Here is a 14,804-nt window from a genome sequence, read left to right on the forward strand (position 1 = left end):
TTTAACAGAAAGTGATTCAGCTATTTGTGTTAAACTGACTCAGAGTCTTTAAATAAAAGATTAAAAGCAAAACACAGTCTGATGCTCCAGAATTCGGGAGGTTTGAGGGTAATTCTAACCCAAATCATTCATTGGAACCCATTTTTGGGAAAATAGTAGCATCGGCAAATCATTCCACAATCGATATCTGAATAAAGAAGGAAAGGAAAGAAAAACAATTGATTGTTTTCTCTAGCTAATGAAGGAAGACAAAAGTAATATTACCATCAGAGCTCGACAAAGCAACGATTGTGTTTCTATTTTGAAAGTGCGTATATCAGCATCATTCCACATCAAATTTAGCGGCATCAAGTTCCCTAGCGACGGTAAAAAATTTGACGCATTTTTTCTGTTAGTGAATGCCTAAAAGCAACGCAATCAGCTAAGTTAAACACTTCCCACCACCATTTTTTCACTTGATTTTATATATGATGTAAGATAGTTCTGTTGTATAACGATAATAACTCAATATATACACACACCGTGACTGAATAAATAAAAACTAACGTTAACTGCCGGTGACAGGTTATTAAAAACATGTTTAGTAGGGCTGCATCAGCGCCTTCTAACTCGGTCCTGGATTTTTTAGCATTTTGGCATTGAAAAAATCTGAGATGCGTTTATGCGCCATGCAGGCTACTTCGTCCGCTTAGCCAACTCATGCGTCATGACGCAAGCGTTTACAATTGTAACAACTTCCGTACTGACGCCGCCGTGAACCCCGTAGCAAGATCGCCATGCCTGTGATCACTAAAAACTAACAAACACATTTAAAAAAAATCTATTTTCTTCCCCAAAGCAAAATATATATATATATACTTTAAAAAATGACTAACACTTTTTTTTTTTTGCAGACAGGAGGCGCTCCTCCTGCCTGCAGCTAGTAGGTGCTGCAGCACCCCCTTTCCCGCGCCCTGAATCCTCGCCTTCCGAAGAGACTGGAGCGTAAAACCAGTGCCTTGGACCGCTTGGCCACGCTACCTGAATAGTTAGGAAGCACTTGGAAAAGAAAATATGTGATTTCTGACAAAACTTTGTCTTCTTTTCAACTTTCATGGGCACGTGATTTTTGGTTTCCATCATGTAATAATTGCCGGAAGGATAATGTCGTACAGCGAGGACTTGGGGAAAGTCACTTTGAACATGAAGGTTTGATTCCTTCTGCTGAAAAATGCCATACCAGTAGAACTGATTGCAACAGACTCTCACGGTCTCAACATGACGTTTTGTCACCAACACGACGTCCTTTGTGTGCTGGCAGTCATGGAGAGGACACACACTGGTGTGGGTTCGTCTGGGAGTTGAACCCAGGACTTCTCGCACCTAAAGCGAGAATCATTCCCCTAGACCAACGAGCCACAAGTTGCCACTTCAGCCCTCTCCAAACTCTGAAGAGGCCTGAAGTGGTGCTCTATGCATTGACTAAAATATTTAGTGACAGCTCAAGTAGGACCATAGGAGCACGTTGTTAAACGCTATTGGTTGTATAGTGGTCCACAATATTTCCGAACAAAACAATTTATCTGGTTTTGATTCCTGGAACTTTGTATGTTCTGTTTGTCCAAATACTGCACCATTCACACACTTTTGTAGAATTCATCCATTTATGTATGCAAATGTGTACCTAAAATAAATGGTTTCTGGCAGGATTATATGTCCTTACTCTATACTTAATACCTAAACCTTTTTAATACAATCAATGGTCCATTTACAATGCATTGCAGTCTCGAAGATGTTGTCCACAGGTGCTTGGAGAGGATTCCCTGGGCCTACTGCAGGTCACACATTTTGTGTTAATTCTTGAAAACCACAACATCAATTTAGCATAAAGATGGCCTGCAAGTAAATGAAAAAAAAAATTGCCATGCACAAGTCAGGGAATGGAAGCCAGCTGAAGTTCTTGATGTGCAGCCATGCCTGCAACTACACGGCCAATGCTTTCTTTCGGAAGGTATTCCTTCACACCAGTTTTATTGGTTTTCATTCTGAATTACGTCACGCTATGAGATCACAGTACTCGAACCCTGAAAAACATGCAGACGATTCAATTGGAGAAAGGTGAGGTTTCATGCCTTGCATTTTCATTTGTTCCTTCATAAGAACATGGCAGCGGAGGGATTCGAACCCTCGCCTCCGAAGAGACTGGAGCCTAAATCCAGCGCCTTGGACCGCTCGGCCACGCTACCTACAGGTCAAAGTTTCCCACGTGTGTGTCATGTCACACCAGAATGTTCTAAGGCTGTTTGAGCACACAGCCATGCGCTCAGGGTCCTGCACAGGAACCTTCCTCCAGACTGTGTGCTGGAGTATCACAGGGCAAGAGCAGTGGCCAGGAGAGTCATCGAGGCACCAAACAGGAAGTGCTGGAGAGAGTACTGCTCTCGGATAGGCCAGGGCACACAGGCTGGGGAGGTGTGGCGTATGATTGGGAAAATGACAGGGCCACTAAAATCCCAGTTTTTGTGGATGGAGATTGTGTTGCCAGGTCTGGGAAAGAGAAGGCAGAGGTACTAAGAAGCCCACAGCTTGGCAAATTGGGGGGAGGACAGACTGAATCACTGACGAGCTGTTCTGAGCCAGTGGGGGAATGTATGTGAGAAGCGGACGGAGTTTGATAGCATTTCATAACAACATAGGGTCTGGTGGGGGTGGGGGGTTGGGCTGGCGTGGTGGTGTCCGCTGTTCCTCCCTGGTTATTCCCACTGCCTGTGGTTGGCATGGGACTGCTAGAATATGTGCATAAGGTTGGGGAATCTATTAAAAAAATATTTTTTATTAGTTTCTGCCAGTTTATACAGATGGATCTAAGGAACAGTGAATGGTCACAGTGGGCCTGTTGTGGTGGTTCAGGAGTTTGGTGTGCGCCTGTCCTGGAGGATATATGATATCTCATAACGTTTTCAACATACAAAAATGGTTACTCAAAAGTATTGATATCAAAATGATGCCAAGTTACGGTACTACAAACAATATAGGCTATCTTGCCTCACCGAAATTACATAAGATGTATTTCAAAGCAATGCTACCCAATATTTCCTCAATTCTTTCAAGTCACTTGGCCCTGTGTTTTGTAATCTTACCATTTTACAATGTCATGCAAACTTTGTGTCAGATCAGAGTCAAATATTTCGAATTACCTCATGGAACACATTGAAATTCATGTACAAAACTGCTGCTGAGTAACTACAGGAAGCATATTTCTCTAGAAAACATATTTATACTTGCTTCTGAACTGAATTTGAGTACATGTACAAGTTATTGTATATTTGCTACGTACAAGAAATACTGCATGTAAAATACATATTGTACATACATACATAGAGAACTTCTTTATTCCCATGGGGACATTTCCCTCGCAGCATGTTACATTGGGATGGCAGGTATGCAATCCCGCCAAGTTACGCCTTGGCGGGGGCATGCCCCATACCTATACAGCACCGAGAGTTTGGCACTTTTCAGGGTTCCCCACAGAAATAACCACAACAGCCACAGACACTCAGCCCTTAAAAACATTACATTCTGTACATTCTGACCCCATTTCAACAAACAGAATTCATAAACAACTTCACATGTCCACACAATAAAGCTCCAAACTAAGGGGATTTTGCGTTTTCTCCTTCTTCTTCTTCTTCTTCTTCTTCTCTTTCTTCTTCTTCTTCTTCTTCTTCTCATTCTTATTTTTCCTGCCGCCTATCCCACTAACAACATGTCTCCCCATTGGACATTTCACTGACACCAGCCAAATCTTCACCTACACGACCCAATCAAAAACGCGCATACACACGCAAAATACCCATACCTTTTTACTCTGAAACATTTCCAGTTTAAACAGCTAGTCTGCCTGTGGCCTAGTGGGCAAGGTTACAGTCTTGAGACGACGGAGTCGTAGGTTCAAGCCCAGCTAGGAACGTGTTTCTTTAACCTGCTTCGACCCTCACTAATAATTGTCTACTACTTATCAATTATTGCTTTTGCACCATATCTACCCGCCGTTCACCATTCTCAGTTATTAACTGGCTACAATATTGCTAAGCCATATGGATTCAACGGGAGCTCTTCTGTGCTTACTGGCCTGTGTTCTTCTTTAAAACCACCGGCAGGTTTGCTAATGACATGTCACGCATTGCATAGCTATGGCATGGTGCTGCACTAACGAAGTCACAGACTGGTAAACCTCCGGTTTAAGGCTTGAATCCCGACTCGCCCTCAGGCAGATCATTTCCTCTTTTACACTAACGTTTTCTTACGGTTATATTTGCTTTACCAAAACTCACTCACGGCCACCCATATGCATTTCATGACGGCAAATGTATTCCTTTTATTAAAAAGTTACACCAGTTCACCGCTGTGCCATTTCTACTAACTATATTTCTTCACTTGGCTACCGTACAAAACCTTATCAGCAAACGCCACGTTTCTACATTCATGTTACCTCGCCCTGTTCTCTATCTAGCTACATAGGCTACAAACAATTACTACGTATGTATGTTTTGCAACTCCGCAATCTAAGCAGCTAGTCCACCTGTGGCCTAGTGGGCAAGGTTACAGTCTTGGGAACACGGGGTCGTACGTTCAAGCCCAGCTAGGAACACATTTCTTTAACTTGCTTCGACCCTCACTAATAATTGTCTACTACTTATCAATTATTGCTTTTGCACCATATCTACCCGCCGTTCACCGTTCAGTTATTAACCGGCAACAATATTGCTAAGACATATGCATTATGACTTACCGTCTGTACGTTCAGTTATTAACCGGCTACAATATTGCTAATCCATATGGATTCAACGGGAGCTCTTCTGTGCTTACTGGCTTGTGTTCTTCTTTAAAACCACCGGCAGGTTTGCTAATGATATTTCACGCATTGCATAGCTATGACATGGTGCTGCACTAACGAAGTCACAGACTGGTAAACCTCCGGTTTAAGGCTTGAATCCCGACTCGCCCTCAGGCAGATCATTTCCTCTTTTACACTAACATTTTCTTACGCTTATATTTGCTTTACCAAAACTCACTCACGGCCACCCATATGCATTTCATGACGCAAATGTATTCCTTTTATTAAAAAGTTACACCAGTTCACCGCTGTGCCATTTCTACTAACTATATTTCTTCACTTGGCTACCGTACAAAACCTTCATATCAGCAAACGCCACGTTTCTACATTCATGTTACCTCGCCCTGTTCTCTATCTAGCCACAGGCTACAAACAATTACTACGTATATACGTTCTGCAACTCCGCTTTAAAACATTACATTTAAAATCATGATTCACTCATAAGTATAACTACTAGCACTGAACATGAGAAAAACACATTCGTGCAATAGATTGCACATGTTATTTAACCCTCCACTTAAAGAACTAACGTTAAATACAGACTGTTATATACCGTTTGATAAGGAAACTAAGCTTGCTCATGGTCACTTCATTTACTTCGCACTATAGTCTGTGATCATGTCAACCTTCACCTACATGCCCATTCTGCTAAAAAACATATTGTTTCAACTACGCAATTTCATCATTTCGCCTAATTTATCTCACACTTGTTATTTTCTCATATGCAAAGCCTGCTGGGACATATGCGTCTGCTCCTATTCTCCACTATCAATTTTTCCGGTTCTACCTTAACAAAACAGCAAAGAGGATTCCTACCTGCAGATAAGCCTATCAAAATGCCTTATAAACCTTACAAACACTAAAAGTGCATCTTCACGAAATAACAGACAACGGAGCAGGACAGAAGGGTACACAAGTTGCGACCTAGGCAGCTCTAATTCTACGGGCTTGCTGATTCTTTTGTCAATCAAGGCTCGTTGGATGCCCGTCAAATCCGTGAGTAGCCTACATAGCTACACTGGCCATATTTCACCTTTTCTGATGCGTTTACAATTACGCCACCGCACTATTTGTCACAGCCACTGCTTTACATATATAGCAAACCGAAACTGCTAAACATACACGCTCATCAGACTGTACAAATTCACACAATGATAGCCATAATCCACAACTGTTTCTTACAGGGTCACTTTGCATTTCTCACTCTCGTAATAAAACGCTTTGCAAAAAGAAATGATATCTCATAAAAAAACACGTTTTCAACGTACAAAAATGCCAAGTTCCTCAAAAGTATTGATATCAAAATGACGCCAAGTTACGGTACTACAAACAATATAGGCTATCTTGCCTCACCGAAATTTAATAACATGTATTCCAAAGCAATGCTACCCAATATTTCCTCAATTCTTTCAAGTCACTTGGCCCTGTGTTTTGTAATCTTACCATATTACCATATGTCATGCAAACGTTGTGTCAGATCAAAGTGTCAAATATTTCGTATTGCCTCATGGAACACATTGAAATTCATGTAGAAAACTGCTGGTCAGTCACTACAGGAAGCATATTTCTCCAGAAAACATATGTTTATACTTGCTTCTGAACTGAATTTGACTAAATGTACAAGTGATTGTATATTTGCTACGTACAATAAATACATGTAAAATACATATTGTACATACATACATAGAGAACTTATTTATCGCCATGGGGACATTTGCCTCGCAGCATGTTACATTCACATTTACGAACAGACATTTATACCAAGAAACATACAATCATTCACGCAACAGAAAGGCTGACCACCAAAATACATACATACCAATACAAATTGGACATATAGATGCCTATTCAATCAATCATGACTGTGAGAAAACTGTGTTTGGCCTGTCCATGTACTGCATGCTTATATACACATAGGGCCAAGTGACTTGAAAGAATTGAGGAAATATTGGGTAGCATTGCTTTGGAATACATGTTATTAAATTTCGGTGAGGCAAGATAGCCTATATTGTTTGTAGTACCGTAACTTGGCGTCATTTTGATATCAATACTTTTGAGGAACTTGGCATTTTTGTACGTTGAAAACGTGTTTTTTTATGAGATTCACATTTACGAACACAAACTTATACCAAGAAACATACTATCATTCACGCAACAGAAAGGCTGGGCAGCGAAATACATACATACCAATACAAATTGGACATATACACACCTATTCAATCAATCTTGACTGTGAGAGAGCCATCCACACATATGTTTGGCCTGTCCATGTAGTGCATGCTTATACACACAGGGCCAAGTGACTTGAAAGAATTGAGGAAATATTGGGTAGCATTGCTTTGAAATACATCTTATATAATTTCGGTGAGGCAAGATAGCCTATATTGTTTGTAGTACCGTAACTTGGCGTCATTTTGATATCAATACTTTTGAGTAACTTGGCATTTTTGTACGTTGAAAACGTGTTTTTTATGAGATCTAATATACAGTGAGCGCCATAATGTTTGGGACAAAGACATTTTTTTATTGATTTGGCTCAGTCCTCCACAATTTTAGGTTTCTAGTCAAACAATTTTCATGTGGTTGAAATGAATATTCTCCGCTTTTATTTTGGTTTCATCATGTAGAAATGATATTTAATAAATGGTCTCCCCATTTCAAAATGGACATAATGTTTGGGACAAATGGCTTCACAGGTGTTTATGATTATTCAGGTTTGTTCAAATGCTTTCTTACTGCAGGAACAAGAGAGCTTTCAGTATCTATATTTGATTCTAGCTTTTGATTGCCTTTGGAGTGTGTTATCAACATTTGTCAACATGAGGACCAGAGTTGTGCCTGTGAAAGTCGAGGAAGCCATTATGAGGCTGAGAAATCAGAAAAGAACAGTCAGAGTCATCAGGCAAACCTGAGGCTCACCAAAATAACCATTAGGAACATTATTAAAAAGAAAGATAGCGCTGGTGAGCTCGGAAATCACAAAGAGCCCTCGACCACAGTGGGGAAAACTACACTGACCATCTCCGTCCAGCTTCTTTCTTCTCTGTTTTGTTTCCACCTACTGTATGTGCAAACATTGCGGTGCGGCAGAGCTGGACTTCTGGATCAGTTTGAGCCTCTTTGTGTCCCTGGAGTAGAGGCTCCCAGCACCAGCACACACAGGTATAGAACAGGACACCGGCCACAATGATTTGGTAGAACATGGCCAGCATCCTGCTACACACACCGAAGGAGCGTAGCCTCCCCAGAAAGAAAAGCCTTCAGTCTAATAGGGCCTCCAAAGACACAAACCATCTATCCATGTGATCAGGTCAACAATGTGTGTGTGTGTGCTTGCGTGTGTGTGTGCGTGTGTGTGTGAGTGTGTGTGCGTGTGTGTGCGTTGCTGGGGCCTGGCAGGCTGTGTGTTAATGTACTCTGAGGCTGTGTGCATCAGTGTGCTGTGTGTGTGCTCTGTATACAATAACAATAAGCATCTTCAGTGTGTCTACCAGTGCATTTCTTTGAAATTGCACCTCCATCCTCATGCTAAATGGAATTTAATAAAACCATTATTTACCGTGGAAGGAGCTGGAAATGGACAGATGTATCAGAGTATTTTTTTGACGACTATCAGATCTGTGAGTTTGTTGGAATACTGTAAACACAAAGCAGATGCATTCAAGGCAGAAGTTGACAGGTTCTCAAGAGTTCACTGAACTGAAATTAAATTACAATGTAAAAATAAGAGAAAAATTACAAAACCATCAATGTCGTGCCTCACGCACTATTCTCTCCAAAAAAAATCTATGGCAAGTGATGTCAGAGTGATCATGCTGGCTTTTTAATATGATTGGACAGTACTATTCTTTAGAAGTATGTGGTCACAGTGTAACATGGACGGAGTGTGGCACAGTGGGTAAGGAACTGCGCTTGTAACCGAAAGGTCGCAGGTTCGATTCCCGGGTAAGGACACTGCCGTTGTACCCTTGAGCAAGGTACTTAACCTGCATTATAAATGGATACAATGTAAAGTGCTATGTAAAAAGTTGTGTAAGTCGCTCTGGATAAGAGCGTCTGCTAAATGCCTGTAATGTAATGTAACATTGATCAATGAAAGGACACTGATTGACTATGTATAATCCCATCAGTATACATACTGTTCTTGATTGTTAAAACATCATCTGGATCATTTGTGAAACATAGTACTTTACAGCCATATCTCCTGCAATGCTTAAAACATGAAAACAACTGTGGAGTTTGCTTATGACCACACCACCCTGAAAACCCCGATCTAGTCTGAGCTCGTCTGATCTCAGAAGCTAAGCAGGGTCGGGCCTGGTTAGTACTTGGATGGGAGGCCGTCTGGGAATACCAGGTGCAGTAAGCTCCCCACCTGGATGCTAGGGCGCATGCTCGTGCAGCGAGCGGCAGCAAGTCACGCCTGGCTTTGTGTTTGTTTGCTTATTTCTACACACTGAATGCAATATCCCGAGAGATCAATGCGTGAGAAGCAAGGTGTTGACTTCTTACGCTGTCCTGTTGCTATGTTTTAATGCATAACAAAAGCATGGAGTTGACAGCTTTGTTTTTACTGTGGACAGCATTCCACCTCATGGAAACTCTGAATGAGTTCCCAACCCAAAGCACATCCAATACAGCAGGGAGTTTCTCCTGCAGTGGAGTAACCTTCGGGTCAACAACCCTCCCTCGGATCTAATCTTCCCCAATCTCAATTGTTTTGCTGATCAATCAAGTGGAAAAGGGGAATTTACCGGCGAGTTACCCCGCAAGACAAGGAAGCGAGGTAAGCGGGGTGGCGTACGCCAAAGACTGAGAAAGCAATCTCTCTCCCGTATTCCCCTGCCTTCCATCATTCTATCAAACGCACAGCCTCCCCGTAATACAACTGACGAGTTGCAAGCCCATGTACGATTTTAGCATGAATTCAGAGACGCGTGTTCACTGGCGATTACAGAGACATGGCTTTCGGACAGAGATTTGGACACTGAAGTGGGCATTGACGGGTTTGGTGCGCTCGTGCGCCTCGACCGCGATGCCAGTGTGACTGGCATGTCGCGAGGTAGAGGGGTCTGCCTATACGGGAATCAAAGATCAAAAATGTTCTTGTGAGAGAAAGACTGTGCACTAAAGATGCTGAACTGTTGTCCGTGTCTCTGCGCCCCCCCCCCCCATATTTGCCCCGCGAGTTTACCCAAATATTTGTCACGGTTGTATACATCCACCCAAAAGCAAACGTGGATAAAGTGGAGTCTATGCTGCAAGTAACCCAAAGACTGCAATCTATATCTCCCAACGCTCCAATTTTAGTCCTTGGCGATTTTAATCACTGTTCTTTGAAAAAGACTTTGAGAGACTTTCACCAATACGTTACATGCCTGAACAGACACAGCAAGACGCTGGACCTGTGTTACTGTTCTGTTAAAGGAGCGTACAAAGCTCTCCCCCTTCCCCCGCTGGGTGGGGCTGCGTCCAGCTCATCCCATCGTATCGCACTGCCCTGAGGAGGGGAAAAACCCTCATCAAACGGACTAAGAACTGGACTGATGATTTCATCCTGAGCCTACAGGGCTGTTATGACTGTACAGACTGGGGTATGTTCAAGGAGTCCTGTTCTGACATTGATGATCTTACTGATGTTGTCAGCTGTTACGTTTCCTACTGTGTGGACAAGGTAATCCCTGATAAGTTTCTGAAGGTGTACCCAAAGAGTAAGCCATGGGTGACAAAATCACTTAAGGTGTTGTTGAATAGAAAGAGGCGTGCATTTCGGGAGGGCAACCTCTCAGAATTGAACAGGTTGAAAAGTGAAGTGAAATTTGAAATAAGGAGAGCAAAGCAAAAAAATAGAGAGGGAACAACAATTTAGGTTCTTCCTGGGACGGTATGAAAACTATTGTTGGCACAAGGAGCAAAAGGAACTCGAAGGTTGTACTGGAGGGTTTCAGATGCGACAAACAGCTTGCACAAGAGTTCAATAAGTATTACCTGAGGTTTGACACCTCCAATTTCAGGAATGTCATTCTAGAGCAGAAAACCAACCTACCTGCCAGTGGTCCCACCCCTTTTGATGAACGTGCTGTGGTCAATACGTTTAAACACTCCAGAGCTAGGAAGGGCCCCGGGCCTGACAGTATAGGCAGCCGCCTGCTCATCTCCCGTGCAGAGCAACTAGGTCCCATTTTTCATTACATTTTCCAGCTGTCCCTCAATAAACAGAGAGTGCTGAAAATTTGGAAACAGTATACAGTTATCCCAGTGGCCCAACACAATCACCCCAAAGTACTAAATGACTTCAGGCCAGTTGCCCTGACCTCCTTAGTCATGAAGTGTTTTGAAAAACTGCTGAAAAAAGAGCTCCTTACAGAAACAGAGAATCTTCTTGACCCGCTACAGTTTGCCTATAGGGCTAAGCGAGGGGTTGAAGATGCTACTGCCACTCTGCTAAACCTGCTATTCAAACACCTTGAAGGTAGTAAAACACATGCTAGGATTTTATTTGTTGATTTTTCATTCACTTTTAATACAATTCAACCCCACATTTTAGTAGTAAAAACTTTGACCTTGATTTTAACAGAACTCAGAGAGTAAGGGTGAATGGTTGCTTGGCTGAGAAGATGTCATCATCCACGGGGTCTCCTCAGGGGTGTGTCCTTTCCCCACTCCTCTACATTCTTTATACTGATGATTGCCACAGCCAGCGTGACAACAGACACATTTTAACATTTGCAGATGACTCTGCTATTGTCAGTCTCCTCCACGCCGATGAAAATGATCATGGTCCTGCCGTAGATGATTTCGTACACTGGTGTGATGGGGCATTCCTGCAACTAAATGTGGCAAAGACGAAGGACATGCTCATTGATTTTAGGTGCAAGCCCTCTGCTCCTCAGAGCACTACCATCAAGGGGCAGGTGGTAGAACTTGTAGAAACATACAAGTACCTTGGCAGCTTGGTTGACAGTAAGTTGAATTTTAACTCCAACACAGAGATGCTTTGCAAAAAGGGCTCAGCAACGACTGTTCTGCCTTCGTGAGATCCTCATGACCCTTTTGTACAAATCCTACATTGAGTCTGTAGTAACATTTTCTGTAATCTGTTGGTATGGCGATCTTAGTGTCAAGGCCAAAACTGCTCTTTCCAAAATAGTGAAAGTCAGCAGTAAAATCCTGGGTGTCCAGTAAAGTAACCTCACTGACCTGTATAACAGACAGGTAGTGCGGAAGGCTAAATCCATCCTATCAGTCAGCTGTGAGGCTCATCCATGCACCTCAGTGTGGTGCCTTAACCGAATGAGCCATCCAGCGGCCTCAAGCCTACTTTCAATAAAATTACAACTTATCAGCATCCATAAGAAATGCTAACTACCGTACAATGTGCCAAATAATCAAAGCAGGCACACGAGCTAGACAGGAAAACATAGGTCAGGTGACATTTTCCCACTGTAACAGACTTTAATACAACATGCACCAGGGAAATACCCACTGCACAGCATGCAGAGGCATTCTCCAAAGACTCACTAAGTTGTCTCAGTCTCGATAGTAGTTTCTAAGCATCACACCTCATAAGGTCACATCTCACAAGCATGAAGTCTCTGTCTGTGGTCACACACGTTTGTTACCTCAGTAATTAGGCCTCACAGCACACAGCACAACAGCACAGTATAGCACCTGGAACGGGGGTGGTATATCCTCATTGTGGGTGCCAGAGCTTTTTGGGTCCTCTTAGGAGTGCACTCGGGACGGCCCTGAGCTGCATTCCATCCTCCCCGTAGCTCTCCATTGCTGTTCTCCCTCATCACCATGGTAACAGGGAATGTGGAGACTGGGACAAGGCCACAGGCCTAGGCAGAAGTGGCTTGGAGTGCATACAGAAATACAGAAACATACACTTCCCTTAAGCTGCCAAGCAGCTGTACACTGCAGAACACAGTCTGAAGTACATTAATCACTGCAGGTTTCCCACTGAATCTACAGGAACTGAGGCAGAGCAGTGAAAGAATGGGCAGTGATTCATTATGTGCGCTCATATAGACATGAAAACTGTTTCTCTGATCTATCAAACATTTAATTATTTGCTAAACATTTTAGTTTACTGTCACATCTACTGCAATTATTAAGACATGAGAACACCTGTGGAGTTCTAGAAAAGACTGTTGTAAAAATAATATTGTAGTTTCTCTAAAAAGCCACTAGATGGTAGTGGAAGTTCAGTTTCACACTAAACTGTTGTCTCGTGGGTGCTTCCTGGTTTGAAGCGTTATCTCATGTTTGGGCTGTGGCAAACATAATAGAATCTGCATAACAAGTAAGCAATAATCATTTTTCAGAGTTCTGAGAGCTAGCCTAATAGCTTGTCACTAGATGGATTACAGGAGCTTTCTCTGGTCAGAGTGTCACAGGCATCGGTATGAAGTTTGGCTTTTTGAGCCTTACTGCTGAAGAGTTCAATAAAATTGTCATTATTGCAGACATCATAAATGGTTGCATGTTTTCACTAGTGAGCAAGGACATAGACACTGATGTTTCTTATTCTGAAGGGACCCTTTATGCTGCCTCCAATTATAGATTCAGTGTTGGCTTTTTAACGTCTGCAGACAGAATTGTGTAATTCTTTCTTTATTAGGAGTATATGGTCACAATGACCACAATATACATTATTGAAATCAGATTTCTGTGATCAGATTCAGATACAAGAAATCTTAGACAAATAAAATGGTCTATAAATACACCCCCCTCCCTTGTCACAAAGATTTAAGGGCCACTGAATCATAAATGGCTTCTCCTACTATATTTCTCATTGAATCTGATCATAAGATCTGATTTCATAAGTGTAACTCTGTCCACTGTAACATCAAATAATAGCCACAGATACACTATGTACAATCATGCAGTTACAGGCCAAATATAAATTATTTTGGTTACAATTCACTGATACCATGTCAGTTGATGAGATTTTGTGCTTGGTCATGATATTTAATTATAACTGGCTATATTTTAAAGGCCTTTTTTGACTAATCGTTGTTCATAATTATGTTGATGTATTTATCAAGTTGGAAACTCAGTTGATTATCCATTGAGTAAACACTTTATTACAAATACACTGCAGTTGTTTGCACTGAATCAAAATTTCCTCTTTTAATTCTGGCAATGACCTGTCATATAAAACTTCTAGACACAGCTCAGAAAGTTCTATAAAATCTGTCAGGCATCAATACAAGGACATGTTAGTGACTCGAAGAGAAAGAATAATTAATCCTCTGCATTTGATTCATTCTAACTAATTTTAGTGGGCAGCCACTGGCCTTGGCCAGTGGCAATGACAGGAGTTTACTGAACCTGATATGCATGTCTTTGGTGTGGGAGGAAACCAGAGGACCCAGAGGAAACCAGCACGAACCAGCACATGCTAACTCCATACAGAGAGGACATGAACCCCCCCCAAGCCTAAGGCAACAGTGGCGAGGAAAAACTCCCTGTGGCAGATGGGAAGAAACCTTGGAAGGAACCAGGCTCAAGGGGGAAACCCATCCTCCTATGGTCGGCTCAGGGTGCCGACTGGTGACCAACATGTCAGTCAGTTTTATAGGGTTCATAATGTGGCTCAGATGATGGATGGGAACGGGTGGCGGTGGTGGGGAGCAGCAGGTGGTGACGGAAGTGAGCAGGGTAGAGGCAATGACGAAAGGGGCTGGACCGCAGTGGTGGGGGAGACCAGACGACAGCACTCTCGAAGATTGGGGCAAGAACCCCACTGGCAGCGTGGGGAAGGAGGTAGAAACAGCAATTAGGGAATTTGCAATAGATAGTGGCAGTGGTATGAATTGGGGGGACCCCACCAGAAATAATATATGGCTGCATAGCTAATAGGACAGGGATGGAGAGCCCATGCAGTCATGAGGGGGGACAACCATACCCACCTATCAAA

At 42.5% G+C, this 14,804-nt stretch overlaps 2 protein-coding genes, 1 non-coding gene and 1 pseudogene across 6 annotated transcripts in view; 2 read left to right on the forward strand and 2 right to left on the reverse strand.

Moving 5' to 3' along the window:
• LOC135242400 (protein NLRC3-like) overlaps window positions 1-14,804 on the forward strand; it is a 1,894,071-nt gene that overhangs the window by 1,660,461 nt on the left and 218,806 nt on the right. The window lies entirely within an intron of this gene.
• LOC135242408 (NACHT, LRR and PYD domains-containing protein 3-like) overlaps window positions 1-14,804 on the reverse strand; it is a 421,399-nt gene that overhangs the window by 218,179 nt on the left and 188,416 nt on the right. The window lies entirely within an intron of this gene.
• Window positions 2,144-2,225, reverse strand: trnal-uag (transfer RNA leucine (anticodon UAG)). The gene has a single exon. It is a non-coding gene; the product is annotated as a tRNA-Leu (tRNA).
• Window positions 9,118-9,245, forward strand: LOC135242790 (5S ribosomal RNA; annotated as a pseudogene).

The sequence above is a fragment of the Anguilla rostrata genome, chromosome 16 (genome assembly GCF_018555375.3).
Source record: "Anguilla rostrata isolate EN2019 chromosome 16, ASM1855537v3, whole genome shotgun sequence".
Taxonomy (NCBI): Eukaryota; Metazoa; Chordata; class Actinopteri; order Anguilliformes; family Anguillidae; genus Anguilla; species Anguilla rostrata.